The sequence below is a fragment of the Euprymna scolopes genome, chromosome 46 (assembly GCF_053919585.1).
Source record: "Euprymna scolopes isolate OS-2025 chromosome 46, ASM5391958v1, whole genome shotgun sequence".
Lineage (NCBI taxonomy): Eukaryota > Metazoa > Mollusca > Cephalopoda > Sepiida > Sepiolidae > Euprymna > Euprymna scolopes.
In genome coordinates this window covers 81,303,784-81,323,674 of record NC_136527.1, presented here as the reverse complement: position 1 = coordinate 81,323,674, position 19,891 = coordinate 81,303,784, and the positions used below count along the sequence as shown (strand labels likewise).

General features: G+C 30.6%; 1 long non-coding RNA gene across 1 annotated transcript; it reads right to left on the bottom strand.

Moving 5' to 3' along the window:
• Positions 1 to 994: 994 nt before the first annotated feature.
• Positions 995 to 19,350, bottom strand: LOC145270787 (uncharacterized). The gene is made up of 2 exons (XR_013865561.1): positions 19,250 to 19,350; positions 995 to 3,622 (listed from the first exon to the last, which is right to left on the bottom strand). It is a non-coding gene; the product is annotated as an uncharacterized LOC145270787 (long non-coding RNA).
• Between the last annotated feature and the right edge of the window lie 541 nt (positions 19,351 to 19,891).

The window sequence follows — 19,891 nt, the reverse complement described above, 5'->3', positions numbered from 1 at the left end:
TTATATATATGTATATATATATATTATATATATATAACATATATATGTATGAAATAAAATAGAGGTGGAAGGACATGAATACTCAACGTTTTGCCCGATTTATACGGCTTTTTCAAGAGGGGTGGTCATTGATGAGAGCGTCGGAAGATTTAGGGCTATATATAATGATGGGGGACAGCAGAGTGTGTTCCTTATGTAAATTAGATGTATATAAACATGTATACACTTTATGAGAGAAAATAATAAATTACAGTAAACTAGCATAGTGGATTATGTCTAAAGGTTAAAATATCGTAGATATTTAAAAGATTGTGTAATGAAATATAACCGTGATAGATTAAGTAAATAAAATGAAACGAGATTGCGAAGGGAGATTTAAAATATTAGAGATAATTTAATTGGGATAAAATTGCGTAGTAACTAAAAAGATGGCGTCTAAAAATAATAGGAGGTGATAAAATTGGGTCTAAAAATAGACAGTGATAAATGGCCGAAATGTATAAAAGATATATAGCAACAAGATGTTGCATGAGGAACTAATCCCAGGTTACACCGCTAGAGTAATGTCCCTTGGCAGTGACGGACCTGTATTGGATATCATGGTGCGAGAATAAAATAAGATGCCAGTAAACCAAGTGTACGCATTGTGTTGTTTTCATTAATGGGAATCCGCATGTAAAGATAATGAAACAGGTAGTTGATTGGTTGCAGAGTGCTTTACAATGTGTTTGTTCAAAGTTTATTTTTATGTAAAATATTAGCAACACATTTAATGAGTTTGTCTTTTCAATACAATATAACTAGCATGGGTAGTTGATTGGTTGCAGAGTGCTTTACAATATGTTTGTTCAAAGTTTAGTTTTATGTAAAATATTAGCAACACAATGAGTTTGTCTTTTCAATACAATATAACTGTCATGGGTAGTTGATTGGTTGCAGAGTGCTTTACAATGTTTGTCCAAAGTTTAGTTTTATGAAAAAGAATACCAACACATTTAACAAGTTTATGTTTTATTTTCAATGTGTTTTCATATGATGAAACAAAGCAATGTTGCATGTAAAAGAAAATCAAAATATTTGACCAAAATGTTTTTCTCCTGTATTTGTTCACATATGCTGCAACAAAGTTACCTTCTGTGTAAAAGAACTCCATACTTCAGAGAATATGATTTTCTCTATATTTTGTCTTATTACTTCTTGTTATAAGCTGGGTATGGGGCAGCCACACCAGCTGCCAACATGCACCCGCTTTTCTTGATTTAGCTTGTTCCCTTATGTGGAATTTCATGGATCTTTCTTGCACTTAGCTCACGAGGAACACTGATTTGATGTGATATAATTTTTTTTTTACTTGGCCTTCGGGACAAGATCAAAGTGTAGTATCTGTTCTTCAGATGCTGCACTTCTATTTCTTGTTCTCTTTCGGTGGAGGAGAAATCCTTCACGACTGAGACAATTTTTATTTTTGTACCTTTTCTCCACGTTAAAAAACGACCCTGGTGTCTAACTCTGTCCCGTGTGGAGGCATAGTAAATAGGTACATAACTTCTGTATAACTGAGATAATTGATATCTAGTTTCTTTTCAGATTATACATAGGAACTTCACATTTGATCTGTTCTCTCTTTTGCAGTTATAATCAGACATCCATCATAGGAAAAAATCTATATTATTATGTTTGACAGTAGAATTTTAAATGTAAGTAACTTATATGGCTATAATGTATGGTGCATACCTCATTTGAAACACAAGAATAGGATTATTTCTCTGGTATTTTTCAGCTCCGAGAAACATGCATCCTGTATAGAAAAACACGTCTTTCACAAGAATATCATATTTCTCCAGTATGTGTTTCCCTATGCTCCAACAAAAGTTACTTTTTTTTAAAAGAACGACACACTTAAGAAGCATGCAGCTTTTCCCCAGTATGTTTCATCATATGCTGTGATAAACTTACCTTCAGTCTAAAAGAAGAACCACATACTTCACAAGAATAAGGTTTTTCTCCAGTGTGTGTTTGCATATGCTGTGACAAATTTGACTTCTGTGTAAAAGAAGAACCACATACTTCACAAGAATGTGGTTTTTCTCCTGAGTGTTTCAGCATATGCTGCGATAAACTAGTTTTCTGTATATAAGAAGAACCACAAATGTCACAAGCATATGGTCGTTCCCTAGTATGTATTCGCATATGCCGCAACAAATGTGACGTCTGTGTAAAAGTAGAACCACAGATTTCACAAGAATAGGGTTTTTCTCCAGTATGTTTAAGCATATGCTGCGACAAACTTACCTTCTTTCTAAATGAACAACCACATATTTCACAAGAATGTGGTTTTTCGCCAGTATGTTTAAGCATATGCTGCACCAATTGTTGCTTTCGTGAAAAAGTAGAACTACACATTTCACAAGAATGTGGTTTTTCTCCAGTATGTGTCTGCACATGACGGAACAAATCTGTCTTCTGCGTAAAAGAAAAACCACATATTTCACAAGAATATGGTTTTTCTCCCGTATGTGTTCGCATATGACGGAACAAATCTGACTTCTGTGTAAATGAAACACCACACACTTCACAAGAGTATGGTTTTTCTCCAGTATGTGTTCGCATATGTAGCAACAAACTTGACTTCTGTGTAAAAGAAGAACCACAAACTTCACAAGAATATGGCTTCTCTCTTGTGTGTGTTCGTATATGCTGCAACAAATGTGACTTCCGTGTAAAAGAAGCTTCACAGAGTTCACAAGAGTATGGTTTTTCTCCAGTATGTGTTCGTATATGTTGCAACAAATTTTGCTTTTGTGTGAAAGAAGAATCACATACATCACAAGAATGTGGCTTTTCTCCAGTATGTGTTTGCATATGTCGCAACAAACGTGACTTCTGTGAAAAGCAAAAACCACATACTTGACAGGAATGTGGTTTTTCTCCAGTATGTGTTCGCATATGCTGTGACAAATTTTGCTTCTGTGTAAAAGAAGACCCACATACTTCACAAGAATGCGGTTTTTCCCCAGTATGTGTTTGAACATGACGGAATAAATCTGACTTCAGTGTAAACGAAGAACGACATTCTTCACAAGAATGTGGTTTGTCTCCTGTATGTTTTCGCATATGATGGGACAAATGTGACTTCTGTGTAAAACAAGAACCACATACTTCACAAGAATATGGTTTTTCTCCTGTATGTGTCCGCATATGTTGCAATAAATTTGACTTCTGTGTAAAAGAAGAACCACATACTTCACAAGAATGTGGCTTTTCTCCAGTATGTGTTCGCATATGCTGCAACAAATTTTGCTTCTGTGTAAAAGAAGAACCACATACTTCACAAGAATGTGGTTTGTCTTCTGTGTGTGACTGCATATTTCTCAAGTAAAATAAATTCTGTTTTTTATGCAGTTATGTATTTTAGAATTGTTTACAAATTTTATATTTTATAATGAGAAAACAAAAATGATACAAGAACAATTTGATATATTTTTTATCAAATGTGATAAAAAGAGTTATGTTTTTATCATATCTCCAAGAAATTTTCAATTGTTTTTAGACGATCTTAGACACCAATGGGATAAAGATGCATTCAAATTCAATTGTAGAATTCTTTTCACCAATGTAGATTCTGTAATTAAAAGAGAATTTTTTAAATTATGTGTCATGTATTAAAATTCAGTTATTATGTAAATTCTTATTTAAAGCACAAATTCATTATTGATTATATTAAAAATATAATGAGAAAATTGTTATGCAATACGGGTCAAAATAAATTTAGAAACAAGAATTAATAATGATTGAAAGGGAAAAAATGTATAAAAATATGAATAAGAAAAATAAATTAAAATTAAGAAAATATGAATGAAAAAAATAGGACAAAATGAGCGGGAAAATCAAGTAAGTGAAAATGTACTAAAAATAAAAATATGAAAAAATGGAAAAAGTTAATAAATGGATCGAAATGAAGAATTTGGTTGACATGAAAAATTTATGAAAAAATGAAAAAAAAACTCACAAAATTATTTAGAAAAATTAGTAAAAAAATGATTACCATATTATTTCTGAGGTTACATTACTCTCATAAAAAATTACTGATATCAAATTATTATTACGAATAGCTGTTGTCGCTTGAAGGGTCATTAAGGAACACACAGATACGTGGATGAGTTGGAAAAGGTAGAAATGTTAATTATTTAAAATTGTCTATAGTTTGTTAATTAAATTCGTGTTAATTGTCTATAGTTTGTTAAAAAGTGGAAACTAACGACAAAAATCTAAAGTATATAAAGAAATTTTCTTTGAAATTTTCTCATCCAATCTGGGAAAATGCACCAAATATCAGCCAGATTGAAACTCTAAGATAATACACAACCAGTATTTAAGAAATAAAGAAATCTGCTGCTCGCTTTATTTGAGAATATTTATGAGTTTGAAATACTTGTTAAAACGGGCATTCTATGAAAAGTTGAATTCAATCAATACACAACAGTTTTACTGACTTTAGCATGGGTTTAAGCTCGATGATAAAAGACCCACTTCTTAGCGCTAAAACCGTTTTCACTAAGTTAAAGAGAGTAAAGATATTCTATAATGTATATCTGAGTGATATTTACATTTAAATTCCAGTTGAGAAAAAATAGCGCAAATTTGCTTTTTATCAAGGTCTTTAATATTATTCAAATTCGAAAGGTTACCTCTTGTAGTTAAGGTGGTGCCGACCATTTTAGTTCTGAATATTATGTTGAGCAGCTTTGATTTCGTGATATCAGACCTGGTTGATACTATCATAATAAGTAAGACCAGAGAAGAAAGAATATCTACAAAGGTGACACCGACCATTTTACAAGAAATTATGGATACTTTGGTTTTGTGATATCAGATCTGAATGATATTTTCATACTAAGTAAAACCAGGGAGCAACACCGATCCACAAAATATTCTCTCGGATAGAGGATTTACGATTTGAAATAGAAGAAAAGTGTTATTTTCTCACAGAGACATATCATCGATAAAAACTGTAGAAGACCAGACCTTGAAAAGGTTACATGTATAAAGGATATGCCTGCTGTGAAATATATTTAAAAATTACAAAGATTGGGGGGGGAGTAGCAAGACTTTTATTTCCAATATGAAAAGGTCACATGTATGAAGGATATGTCACTAGCTAAAAGTAAAAACTCACAAAATTATTTAGAAAAATTAGTAAAAAAATTTATGAAAAAATGAAGAAAAAACTCACAAAGTTATTTAGAAAAATTAGTAAAAAAAATGATTACCATATTATTTCTGAGGCTACATTACTCTCCTAAAAATTGACTGATATCAAATTATTATTACGAATACCTGTTGTATCTCTGGAGGGGTCATTAAGGAACACACAGATACGTTGATGAGTTGGAAAAGGTTGAAATGTTAATTATTTAAAATTGTCTATAGTTTGTTAATTAAATTAGTGTTAATTGTCTATAGTTTGTTAATTAAATTAGTGTTAATTGTCTATAGTTTGTTAATTAAATTCGTGTTAATTGTCTATAGTTTGTTAATTAAATTCGTGTTAATTGTCTATAGTTTGTTAATTAAATTCGTGTTAATTGTCTATAGTGTGTTAATTAAATTCGTGTTAATTGTCTATAGTGTGTTAATTAAATTCGTGTTAATTGTCTATAGTTTGTTAATTAAATTAGTGTTAATTGTCTATAGTTTGTTAATTAAATTCGTGTTAATTGTCTATAGTTTGTTAATTAAATTCGTGTTAATTGTCTATAGTGTGTTAATTAAATTCGTGTTAATTGTCTATAGTGTGTTAATTAAATTCGTGTTAATTGTCTATAGTTTGTTAATTAAATTAGTGTTAATTGTCTATAGTTTGTTAATTAAATTCGTGTTAATTGTCTATAGTTTGTTAATTAAATTCGTGTTAATTGTCTATAGTTTGTTAATTAAATTCGTGTTAATTGTCTATAGTTTGTTAATTAAATTCGTGTTAATTGTCTATAGTTTGTTAATTAAATTCGTGTTAATTGTCTATAGTTTGTTAATTAAATTCGTGTTAATTGTCTATAGTTTGTTAATTAAATTCGTGTTAATTGTCTATAGTTTGTTAATTAAATTCGTGTTAATTGTCTATAGTTTGTTAATTAAATTCGTGTTAATTGTCTATAGTTTGTTAATTAAATTCGTGTTAATTGTCTATAGTTTGTTAATTAAATTAGTGTTAATAATCTATAGTTTGTTAATTAAATTCGTGTTTATTGTCTATAGTTTGTTAATTAAATTCGTGTTAATTGTCTATAGTTTGTTAATTAAATTCGTGTTAATTGTCTATAGTGTGTTAATTAAATTCGTGTTAATTGTCTATAGTTTGTTAATTAAATTCGTGTTAATTGTCTATAGTTTGTTAATTAAATTCGTGTTAATTGTCTATAGTTTGTTAATTAAATTCGTGTTAATTGTCTATAGTTTGTTAATTAAAATAGTGTTAATTGTCTATAGTTTGTTAATTAAATTCGTGGTAATTGTCTATAGTTTGTTAATTAAATTCGTGTTAATTGTCTATAGTTTGTTAATTAAATTAGTGTTAATTGTCTATAGTTTGTTAATTAAATTCGTGTTAATTGTCTATAGTTTGTTAATTAAATTAGTGTTAATTGTCTATAGTTTGTTAATTAAATTAGTGTTAATTGTCTATAGTTTGTTAATTAAATTCGTGTTAATTGTCTATAGTTTGTTAATTAAATTAGTGTTAATTGTCTATAGTTTGTTAATTAAATTAGTGTTAATTGTCTATAGTTTGTTTATTAAATTCGTGGTAATTGTCTATAGTTTGTTAATTAAATTCGTGTTAATTGTCTATAGTTTGTTAATTAAATTAGTGTTAATTGTCTATAGTTTGTTAATTAAATTAGTGTTAATTGTCTATAGTTTGTTAATTAAATTCGTGTTAATTGTCTATAGTTTGTTAATTAAATTCGTGTTAATTGTCTATAGTTTGTTAAAAAGTGGAAACTAACGACAGTGTACAAAAATCTAAAGTATATAAAGAAATTTTCTTTGAAATTTTCTCATCCAATCTGGGAAAATGCACCAAATATCAGCCAGATTGAAACTCTAAGATAATACACAACCAGTATTTAAGAAATAAAGAAATCTGCTGCTCGCTTTATTTGAGAATATTTATGAGTTTGAAATACTTGTTAAAACGGGCATTCTATGAAAAGTTGAATTCAATCAATACACAACAGTTTTACTGACTTTAGCATGGGTTTAAGCTCGATGATAAAAGACCCACTTCTTAGCGCTAAAACCGTTTTCACTAAGTTAAAGAGAGTAAAGATATTCTATAATGTATATCTGAGTGATATTTACATTTAAATTCCAGTTGAGAAAAAATAGCGCAAATTTGCTTTTTATCAAGGTCTTTAATATTATTCAAATTCGAAAGGTTACCTCTTGTAGTTAAGGTGGTGCCGACCATTTTAGTTCTGAATATTATGTTGAGCAGCTTTGATTTCGTGATATCAGACCTGGTTGATACTATCATAATAAGTAAGACCAGAGAAGAAAGAATATCTACAAAGGTGACACCGACCATTTTACAAGAAATTATGGATACTTTGGTTTTGTGATATCAGATCTGAATGATATTTTCATACTAAGTAAAACCAGGGAGCAACACCGATCCACAAAATATTCTCTCGGATAGAGGATTTACGATTTGAAATAGAAGAAAAGTGTTATTTTCTCACAGAGACATATCATCGATAAAAACTGTAGAAGACCAGACCTTGAAAAGGTTACATGTATAAAGGATATGCCTGCTGTGAAATATATTTAAAAATTACAAAGATTGGGGGGGGGAGTAGCAAGACTTTTATTTCCAATATGAAAAGGTCACATGTATGAAGGATATGTCACTAGCTAAAAGTAAAAACTCACAAAATTATTTAGAAAAATTAGTAAAAAAATTTATGAAAAAATGAAGAAAAAACTCACAAAGTTATTTAGAAAAATTAGTAAAAAAAATGATTACCATATTATTTCTGAGGCTAAATTACTCTCCTAAAAATTGACTGATATCAAATTATTATTACGAATACCTGTTGTATCTCTGGAGGGGTCATTAAGGAACACACAGATACGTTGATGAGTTGGAAAAGGTTGAAATGTTAATTATTTAAAATTGTCTATAGTTTGTTAATTAAATTAGTGTTAATTGTCTATAGTTTGTTAATTAAATTAGTGTTAATTGTCTATAGTTTGTTAATTAAATTCGTGTTAATTGTCTATAGTTTGTTAATTAAATTCGTGTTAATTGTCTATAGTTTGTTAATTAAATTCGTGTTAATTGTCTATAGTGTGTTAATTAAATTCGTGTTAATTGTCTATAGTGTGTTAATTAAATTCGTGTTAATTGTCTATAGTTTGTTAATTAAATTAGTGTTAATTGTCTATAGTTTGTTAATTAAATTCGTGTTAATTGTCTATAGTTTGTTAATTAAATTCGTGTTAATTGTCTATAGTTTGTTAATTAAATTCGTGTTAATTGTCTATAGTTTGTTAATTAAATTCGTGTTAATTGTCTATAGTTTGTTAATTAAATTCGTGTTAATTGTCTATAGTTTGTTAATTAAATTCGTGTTAATTGTCTATAGTTTGTTAATTAAATTCGTGTTAATTGTCTATAGTTTGTTAATTAAATTCGTGTTAATTGTCTATAGTTTGTTAATTAAATTCGTGTTAATTGTCTATAGTTTGTTAATTAAATTCGTGTTAATTGTCTATAGTTTGTTAATTAAATTCGTGTTAATTGTCTATAGTTTGTTAATTAAATTAGTGTTAATTGTCTATAGTTTGTTAATTAAATTCGTGTTTATTGTCTATAGTTTGTTAATTAAATTCGTGTTAATTGTCTATAGTTTGTTAATTAAATTCGTGTTAATTGTCTATAGTGTGTTAATTAAATTCGTGTTAATTGTCTATAGTTTGTTAATTAAATTCGTGTTAATTGTCTATAGTTTGTTAATTAAATTCGTGTTAATTGTCTATAGTTTGTTAATTAAATTCGTGTTAATTGTCTATAGTTTGTTAATTAAATTAGTGTTAATTGTCTATAGTTTGTTAATTAAATTCGTGGTAATTGTCTATAGTTTGTTAATTAAATTCGTGTTAATTGTCTATAGTTTGTTAATTAAATTAGTGTTAATTGTCTATAGTTTGTTAATTAAATTCGTGTTAATTGTCTATAGTTTGTTAATTAAATTAGTGTTAATTGTCTATAGTTTGTTAATTAAATTAGTGTTAATTGTCTATAGTTTGTTAATTAAATTCGTGTTAATTGTCTATAGTTTGTTAATTAAATTAGTGTTAATTGTCTATAGTTTGTTAATTAAATTAGTGTTAATTGTCTATAGTTTGTTTATTAAATTCGTGGTAATTGTCTATAGTTTGTTAATTAAATTCGTGTTAATTGTCTATAGTTTGTTAATTAAATTAGTGTTAATTGTCTATAGTTTGTTAATTAAATTAGTGTTAATTGTCTATAGTTTGTTAATTAAATTCGTGTTAATTGTCTATAGTTTGTTAATTAAATTCGTGTTAATTGTCTATAGTTTGTTAAAAAGTGGAAACTAACGACAGTGTACAAAAATCTAAAGTATATAAAGAAATTTTCTTTGAAATTTTCTCATCCAATCTGGGAAAATGCACCAAATATCAGCCAGATTGAAACTCTAAGATAATACACAACCAGTATTTAAGAAATAAAGAAATCTGCTGCTCGCTTTATTTGAGAAGATTTATGAGTTGAAATACTTGTTAAAACGGGCATTCTATGAAAAGTTGAATTCAGTCAATACACAACAGTCTATATAAAAAATGCAGTCAATACACAACAGTCTATATCAGAAATGCAGTCAATACACAACTATGTTGAGCAGCCTTGGTTTTGTGATATCAGATCTGAATGATATTTTCATACTAAGTAAAACCAGGGAGCAACACTGATCCACAAAATATTCTCTCGAATACAGGATTTATGATTTGAAATAGAAGAAAAGTGTTATTTTCTCACAGAGACATATCATCGATAAAAACTGTAGAAGACCAGACCCGGAAAAGGTCACATGTATAAAGGATATGCCTGCTGTGAAATATATTACAAAATTACAAAGATTGGGGGGGGGAGTAGCAAGACTTTTATTTCCAATATGAAAAGGTCACATGTATGAAGGATATGTCACTAGCTAAAAGGCATTCTATAAAAACCCTGACGTCAGATCTATTCCTCACGCATGCTTACCCAAAACTAGATCTATTAGTCACTAGCAATGCGAGCTCATATAAAATAGGCCCCTGCATTTTACACAAAATGCGAAAGAAGCAAAAAACCGATTGAACACGAGTGCAGATCTCGGTTTCTGGTAGAAAAAAATACCAGTTACAGATCGAGAAAGAAGCTCTTGCTTTATGTTCACAGCTAAAAAGTTTCATTAATATCTAACCGGATGATTCTTTATACTGCAGACCGATCACAAACCTCCATTGACCTTCTTTGGGCCAGAGATAGAAAGTTATTCGTCTACTCAGCAAACGGTCTGTAGAGATAGCGTACTATTCTGATAAATTACAATTTCAAGATAGAGTAATTCTCTAAGCAGATTGGGCATGGTGACAGAATGTCTTGAGGACTCAGTAATTTATATAATTTTAAGGGGATTAGAATAACAGTCTAAAGAACAGAGTTTATTTTAATGTATTAGTAAATGCGGTGGGTGGCCGTAATAAAATTTCAAGAAAGGTATTCCACAAGGAAAATGAATGGATAAAGAGTTTTTTTTTACACAGTGATCACTTATCAAGGCCCTGAAGCCACTCAAGGATAAGGGTTATTGCAAGTACATTACGTTAGTGTGGAGATTTGATGAAGTGTTTACTTAAGGGAGCGGTTCATTAGGAATTTGTTAACATTGGACTTGAAGACATCCAAGTTGTAGTTCGGTGGGAAGCAGGCAGATGGAACAGAGTTCCACAGGTTCTGAAGTTAATAAAGAATAAGAGAAGTTTATTGAGAATAATTACAAAGACAGCATGTTACATTTTTTTAAGTGTTCCCGCCCAGGGAAGGCTCTCACAACCGGTGACCGGTGATAACGTTCTTTCGATAAAAAGTTCTGGCGGTGAATTGCTCATCTCGCCATAACACAACCTCCTAAGACAATTTCTCCCAAGAGAATTTGGCTTAATATCGTTTGCTTTTTGGCTTGGGGCTCAGCCGGTTAACTTTTCTTTTCACACTTGTACTTTTTCTCCTCAATATCGTTTGAGTGGGTGGAGTTGGTGGAGAAGCTTGAACTCTCAAATCTGGTGTAAGTTCTGTTAAGGGTTGGGGAATGTTAAAAGAATCATACAAAACCTCTAGGGGCAGGTCATTTTCTTCTGCCTGTTTGTAGTCATCAGTGTGTCGAGGTCTTAACTGATTTATATGCCTGCGACAGTCGAATTTATTACTTCTTACAGAATATAGCATGTGTCCGATTCGTTTCATGATAATCCCCTCCTCCCAAAATTTTTTCCACTCCTGTAATTCAGGAAGAATATTCTGTCACCAGGTTTGTAAAACCTTGTTGGAAAATTTTCTTCTGTTGTTGTTACTCTGGTTGCACTTGGTAAAATTCTATCAAATACAGATCTGATTTTCTGTGCAAACATCAGTTCGGCTGGTGACGAACCGGTATCAGTGTTTGGGTTCGGAGTTATCCTGTACACCGATAAAAATTGTTCAAGACTCTTCTCGTCAGTGTCCATGCCTTGGTTTTTCTTCAAGGCTCTTTTGAATGTATCGACGAACCTCTCTGCTAGGCCATTTGACTTGGGTGGTAGATTGCCGTTGTTAAATGTTCAATGGCTAGAGCCTTGCAGAATTCTTCAAATTCTTTGCTGGTAAATTGGGTGCCGTTGTTGCTGACAATAGTTTTAGGCACTCCAAAACGACTGAAGAGAACTCTTAGTGCATCTATTGTACTCATCGAAGTAGGGTTTTTGTATTTAAACACTTCTGGCCATTTTGTGAAACTGTCGACGACCACTAAGAAATAATGTCCATTTAAAGGACCTGCATAATCGATATGTAACTGAGTCTACAGTGTATCAGTCTTTGGCCACGGTTGTATCTGCACAGGTGGTGCCTCTGCTGCTAGCTGACACACTTGAAACTCTCTTACGAGTTTTTCAATGTCCTGGTCCATCCTAGGCCAATACGTATATCCACGCATTAAAGCTTTCATTCTCGACATGCCTGGATGACCACTATGAAATTCTTTTAAAATTCTTCTCTGAAGTGTAGTCGGTACGACTCTGTCTGCGTACATCAAGGTTTGAGCACAAATGGAAAATGGTAAAATTTTAGGGTCTTTCTTTGATTTTCCATTTAGTTGCACCAACTTTTTCATTTTCACAATATAATCATCCTTTTCTGCTGCCTTATTTATTTCGTCTAGAGTCACTGTTAACTCTCTGATTGTGTTGCACAGTAATCTGGAGAGTTTTTTTTTCCTCTGTCAATGCAGCTATTACTGTGTCTTCCAAAGGTTCAGCACACTTTTGGATGAGCCTGGACAGTCCATCTGCATGTCCGATATTTTTAGATGAAATCTACTCCATTTTAAAGATATAATTTAGTAGAATTATGCTCCATCGTTGGAGTCTGTTCGCAGTGTGCGTAGGTATGCCTTTTTTAGAGCCAAAAATAGTCAATAAGTGTTTGTGGTCGGTTTGCAAAGTAAGCATCCTTCCATGAATAAATCTATGGAATTTTTTAATGGCATAAATAATCGCCAAGCTTTCTTTTTCAATTTGAGAATAGTTTCTTTCAGCCGGCAAAAGTGATCTGGATGCATGGGCTATTGGCTTTGTTGATCCATCTTCAAGCTTATGGAGAAGAACTGCTCCTACTCCGTAGTCACTTGCATCTGATGCAACAATCAATTCTTTCCGTGGATCAAAATGTGCTAGAGCTAAATCTGATAGCAGGCATTTCTTAATATCTTCAAACGCATTTTGGCATTCTTTTGACCAAATCCACTTTTGTCCTTTTTTTAACAAATCATTCAATGGTGCTCTCAGCTTATGCATGTTTGGAGTATAAATAGCGTAATATTGAGCCAAACCCAAAAAAGATTGTAACTGGGCAACATTATTGGGTGCTGTCATCCTCTCGATTGCTTCTGTTCTCTGAGGATCCGGTCTTCTGTCTTTGCTGTCGATAATTTGACCAAGATATTTTATCTGTTTTAAAAAGAATTCACATTTTTCGGCACTTAACTTGAAACCAAATTCCTCAATTCTTTGGAAAACTGCTCTGATGTGTTCCTTATGTTCCTGTACATTTTTACTTTTGACAAGGATGTCATCCAAATATGCGATTGCAACATCTAAATCAGCAAGCATCGTATCCATTATTTGCTGAAATAGTGCTGGGGCCACTTTTAATCCAAAAGGAAGTCTTTTTAGTCGTAAAAGTCCTAGATGGGTATTGATACACAAATACTTGGAACATTCTTCATTGACTTTTACCTGAAGGTAAGCTTCCGATAAGTCGATTTTGGAGAAAATTCTACCTCCATTCAGCTTTGTAAAAATGTCTTCAGGAGATGGAAGTGGATAATTGTGATCCATCAGACAGTCATTAAGGCATGTAGAAAAATCGGCACATACCCGAATATTCTTATTTTTCTTTTTAACATACACAGTGGGGCTCGCCCACTCAGAATAGTTAACTTTTTCGACTACACCATTTTTCTGTAGTCTTTTTAGTTCAATTTCAATATCTTCTTTTGAAGAAAAAGGCACATTTCTTTTTGGTCTAAAAACAGGTTTCACATTCTGTTTTAATTCAAAATTTACTTCAGTTTTGGTGCACACTCCTAATCCCTCTGAAAAAACTTTGGGGAATTCACTTTTTAACACTGCCAGAAAATGGTCATTTTGTTTGGAATTTTTCTTTTCCAACGCTCTTACATTATTGCAAAATAAATTTATGGGTAGCTCCCATAAATCAAACAAAACAATCCAACCAATTCCAAAAAGGCAAGAATTTATTCCTGGAACAACTGAAAGGTTTGAGGAAAAAGTTATCGATCCAAGAGAAACACTGCAATTAAATTCTTCCATGAATTTTAATCGCTCTCCGGAAACACCTTTTGCAATTTTTTGTGTTTTTCTCAGTTTTGGACCACCAATTCTCTTCCAGGTCACTTCGTCGATAATTGATATATCACTACCTGTGTCTATAAGTAGCTTCACTGGGTGACCATTTATTTGTGTGTGAACGAATTTCCGTTTCCCTCCTTGTTTTATTTCTTCTTTGAACAAGACCACATTTACTTTTGGCTTCCATTTCCGTCTTTTGTCTTGCTTAGTTCGGCAGTGAGATGTCCGGTGTCCCACTAGGCCACATTTGGTACAACGTTGGTCTTCATAAGGGCAGTTTTTTCTTAAGTGCGAACCTGCACAACTCCAACATTCAAAACCTTTCCCTTTGTCTTTTGGAAATGTCTTCTGTTTTATTACCTGGACTTGGGATGTGACTTTTCCCTCTATCCTCGTAGTGTCCCTTTTTACATTTATTAATTTTTGACATTCTTCTGTCACTTTTTGCAAGTTCATTTCCGGGTCTTGCTCCATGATTGATAATATCCTTGACGTTAAATCCTTGTCCTTCGGTGCTGTCAGTCCCTGGACAAATATGTAGCACTTAAACATGTCCACTGATAAATCCTTTAATTTAAACAGTTCACACTGGGCGTTGACTTTGCCCGCATATGTGACAATGTCATCAGTTTCGACTTTTGACATATTTAAACACCTATACCGTGTATGAAAAAGATTATCTCTTTCACCGAATATAACACACACAATTTTCACCGTTTCAGAAAAAGAGATCTCTTCCGGTATTTTAGGCAATATCAAATTCGTGAATTTAGTATTTTCTTCTGTGCCCATTTTTTGGATTAATAGTGTTATTTTTTCCTCATGCGACCACTTATCGTATCGTTTTGTAAATATCATGTAAAACCTACGATAATAGGCTGGAAAAGTTTCACCTTTTTCTATTTAAACTCTGAAAGCAAGTTCACTATACCCTCAGCCGAAAAAAATCTGGATGCACCCTCCTTAGATTTTTCTGACAAAATCGTTTCACAAAAGCGATTATCTGTCCTTTGTTGTATTACAAGAGTTTCAAAACGTTCTTGTTGAATTAGCATTTGCTTTTGAAAATCCATTTGAGCGATTAAACTCTCAGTTAACGTCTTCGTCACCGTTGCTATTTGTTCCGATGTCATTTTCTTTTAAAATGTATCAATAGCAAGTTAACGTATACCACAGAGAAAAAAAATAAAATAAAATATTGTTCAAAAACAAGATGCTTATTTTCGCAGAAAATTGTCAACACATAGGAAAAGTTCCGAAAAAAAAAATCACCGTTAAAATAACACTTGACAAAATTTCAAGAGACTCATTTTTCGTCTACTTCAGCAGACACACGTAAACTTCTTTCAAAAATTTTCTTTATTAAATAAACACAGATTCCTTAGTATTGTTCACTTGTTGTTTTTTTTATCGTATTAACCAAATACAAAAAACACGTCCGTTAATCATGAAGAAAGTCACAATTTACACACACACACACACACGTTATATAACGTCAACTCTTTGGGCGTTTAAAAAGAGAAAAACGGTGTTTAACTCGTCAATAATATAAAAATTATTTTTTACTTGCGTAAATTTGTGGCAGACACCAGTCTTTAGCTTTCTAAGAAGCTTTTTCTTCAATTAAAAGTGAACTTTGTGAACAACAATTTTCAGAATGTTCTCGGTTACGTGTTTCTTTTTTTTGGGGTTTTTTTTTGTTTTTTTAGATGAATTTACAGTTCGTATCTCATCTTCGTCGCCAGTTGATATATCCTGCGGTGGGTGGCCGTAATAAAAGGATATTCAATAAAGGTATTCCACAAGGAAAATAAATGGATAAAGGGGTTCTGAACTTAATAAAGAATTTGAGAAGTTTATTGAGAATATTTACAGAGACAGCATGTTACGTTTTTTTTTTTTTTTGTGTTCCTACCCAGGGAAGGCTCTCACAACCGGTGACCGGTGATAATGTTCTTTCAATAAAAAGTTCCGGCGGTGAATTGCTCATCTCGCCATAACATTAATACAATTAAAAGAAAACAGTGGTCGTTGTAATGTCTATTTCCTTCTATAGCAATTGTAAGGACATTTCGTTTTGTTTTCGCTTTGTTTTTTTTTGTTTTTTAAGAATTGAAATTAAAGCAAAACCTCTGGTTAAACACCGGAAGACTTATTTTTAAGAATTTGGGATTAAAATGTTAAGTAAAAATACAGAATACAAAACACCCTCTCCTCTTCATGTTAAACAATAGGTTTCTAAATGATTTACCCCAAAACAGAATACGTTCGCCAACAAATACCTAACTTCTTAAAGGTGGTCAACCAGCGCATTTTTAGCAAACACTTAACAAAAAATACCTAAAAAGAAAAAGACACGTGGGTCGACCTAGACGAGAGTGCCCAAAATGGCCGACCAGGATTGAGATATGACACGTGACCGGATGTAATGGAAGAAATATCTCATGTATTTAATTTAAGCCGTCGTTTCGTATCTTACACCATATACAACAAATACTTTATTGTAACTTTTTCTTTAATCTTTAATAATTTATAAATATTTATATAAAATTATCAGAAAAAAGCCAAATTTGAAGCCAAAATTGAAAAAGAAACCAAGCTGTCAACCCTGATAGGCACTTGAATTTACTTTGGCAACACTCTTCTCTCTACCGTATCGCTAGCAGTATCAGAATTTTTGTAGGAATTTTTGACACCCCTAACACGAAACTGCGAATACAATATAAAACTCTCGTAATTTCTCTGTTAAAAGTGGGTTATTTATTTTCTTTATGGATTATACTTCCAAAATAAACTATTACAGTTGTTTTAAAAGTAATAAAAATATTTTTATTTTTTTTTTAAAACAGTAATGAATTTTCCGAACTCAATATTTTTCAATTTTTAAACTCAATATTTTTAAATTTTTAAATTTTAAAAATCTATCAAAATTTTTCTATTGATTCTATTTTTACGATATTTTCAGGGTCAATGTGAAATTTTATGTTCTTTCCAATAAACCGAATATAATATTTTAGACAAACGTTTTTTTTAAATTCACGCCCCCCCATTTTCACGCCCCCCCCCCATTTTCACGCCCCCCCCATTTTGAAATGTCTATTAAAAAGTAAATAATTAATTTATGTTTAATAGGTTTATATATCACAAATTGAAGAGAAAAGGTCAATAAATAATATATTCAAATTTAAAACAAAAAAAAAATCAGTTTTTTAGAAATTTACCTGTAAAGTCCGAAGTTTAAAACCTTATTTTATAAGAACACATTTTTTCTTTTTGTCTTTTTTTTTTTTTTTTAATGAAACCTTGGTCCTTGCTCCTTTAATTGAAAAAAAAATTAGGGCTTGAATTACATTTTTCGAGGAGTTATAAGCTTAGAAAGATAGGGGGTCGAATAATTTACGCCTCTCATTTTGAAATGTCTATTAAAAAGTAAATAATTAATTTATGTTTAATAGGTTTATATATCACAAATTGAAGAGAAAAGGTCAATAAATAATATATTCAAATTTAAAACAAAAAAAAATCAGTTTTTTAGAAATTTACCTGTAAAGTCCGAAGTTTAAAACCTTTTTAAAAAAAAAAAAACACATTGTTTTGTTTTGTTTTTTTTTTAAATAAAATCTTGGTCCTTACTCCTTTAATTGAAAAAAAAAATTAGGGCTTGAATTACATTTTTCGAGGAGTTATAAGCTTGGAAAGATGGGGTGGAATTATTCACTATTTTCACGAAATTTCTGACACTGCTACCGTATCGCTTGTAAAAAATGGCTACTTCTCCAAGAATGGAAATTCTCCTTAATTTTACCCAGGAGAAAGGATTACAGTATGCCCAAAGTAAACAGCTCGTGTCCACCCAGAAAATATTTGTTGTATATGTTGTAAGATACGATGTTGTAAGATACGAAACGACGGCTTAAATTAAATACATGAGATATTTCTTCCATTACATCCGGTCACGTGTCATATCTCAGTCCTGGTCGGCATTTTGGGCACTCTCGTCTAGGTCGACCGACACGTGTGCAAAAATATTTTAAAAAAATGCAATGAATCTAAAAATATTTAATAAGCAAATATTCATAAAAATGAAGAGAATTTGGGACGCTGAAAACGTAAACAACTTATTAAATTATTCTTTCAAATCTATTTTTAGCTTAAAATAATTCATTTATTTTGAATCTTATATAATCTATATTATTTTATTTATTTATTTAGTTAGTTTTCACTGTCGCTGAGTTTGTTTTGTTCTGAAAAAATAATTTGAGAAGATAAAAATGTTGTTTTTTAAGTAAACGATAAAATAATTGTTGTTTCCTAATTTTTTAATCATTTATTAAAAACAAAATAAAACAAAATAAAAACATAAAAAAAAGTTGACTGAAGAGAATTTTAAATCTATTTATTTAAAAAGAATTTATTTATTGCATAATAAGTTTATAAATAATTAAACGTGAAACAGAATACGTTTTACAATTAATAAAAACCAAAAGACATAAATATTAAAAAATTCAACGAAGATAAAAACATTTACTAAACAAATACTCAAAATAATGAGAGTTTGAGACGACGAAAACACAAATCATTAGATTCTTCATTATTTTTTTAATTGAAAAAAATCTTTATAATTTAATCAGTTAAAAACATTCTTGCAAACTTTTTCTTGCTTCCACTGTTGACGAGTTTATTTTGCTCGGAAAAAAATAATTCGAGATGAAATGATGTTTTATTTATTTTGAGATTTGAAGCCGTCGATTGTTTTGTTTTTTTTTACGATTAAAAAATTATTTTAAATCAAAAACAGTGAGAAATCTCTTTACTTCATTTAAACATTTAAAATATTTTTAATAAGCGATAAAATAGTTTTTTTTGTTTTTTTTCATATTTTTTAATCATTATTAAAATAAAATAAAAACATTAAAAACAATCGACAAAAATATCTTTAAAAAAAGTTTTCATAACGATTGTTTAGTAAAAATGTAATTATCTCCCTTACATTTGTAACGTATTCTGCAAATGACAAAAATCGATACTAAATTCATGTAGTAATACTTACTTTTTGTTTTATAATCTGCTTTCGATTGACTTTAACTGTTTTTATAAAGAAAACAATGTTTCAAATGTGAATGACTTCGAAAACTGAAATTCAAATTCAAGATGGCGAACGGAAAAACAAGTTCGCAGAAATAAATTGAAGATGAAAATTAAAAATGAAATTATTTCGAAATTGAACCGATATTTTTGGTGAATATCACGGATAAAATTAATATTGTTTTATTTATCTCAATATTTTAATATTTACATGGAGAAAAAAGATTGAAAGTTTCATCTTCATTAAATTGATATTAAATTAAAGCAGACGACAGTTCAAGATCTGGTATTTGTGGTATTTGTTCAGTGCAGAGAAGCCATGCTCCCAGGCATTAGCTGATATTTTTTTTTTTTAAAGGTGATGACTTTTAAGGGAAGTGTATTCTCACTCTAAACTGACCTTTATGAAAAATCGTAACTTATTAGGATAACTTGTGAGTGTGTGTGCTTTGTTAGGTGAATCAGAATTTTGGGGGAATTTTTGACACCCCTAACACAAAACTGTGAATAAAATAATAAAAAAAAAAACTCGTAATTTCTCATTTTAAAGTGGGTTGTTTATTTTGTTTATGGAATATACTTCCCAAATAAACTATTAAAGTTGTTT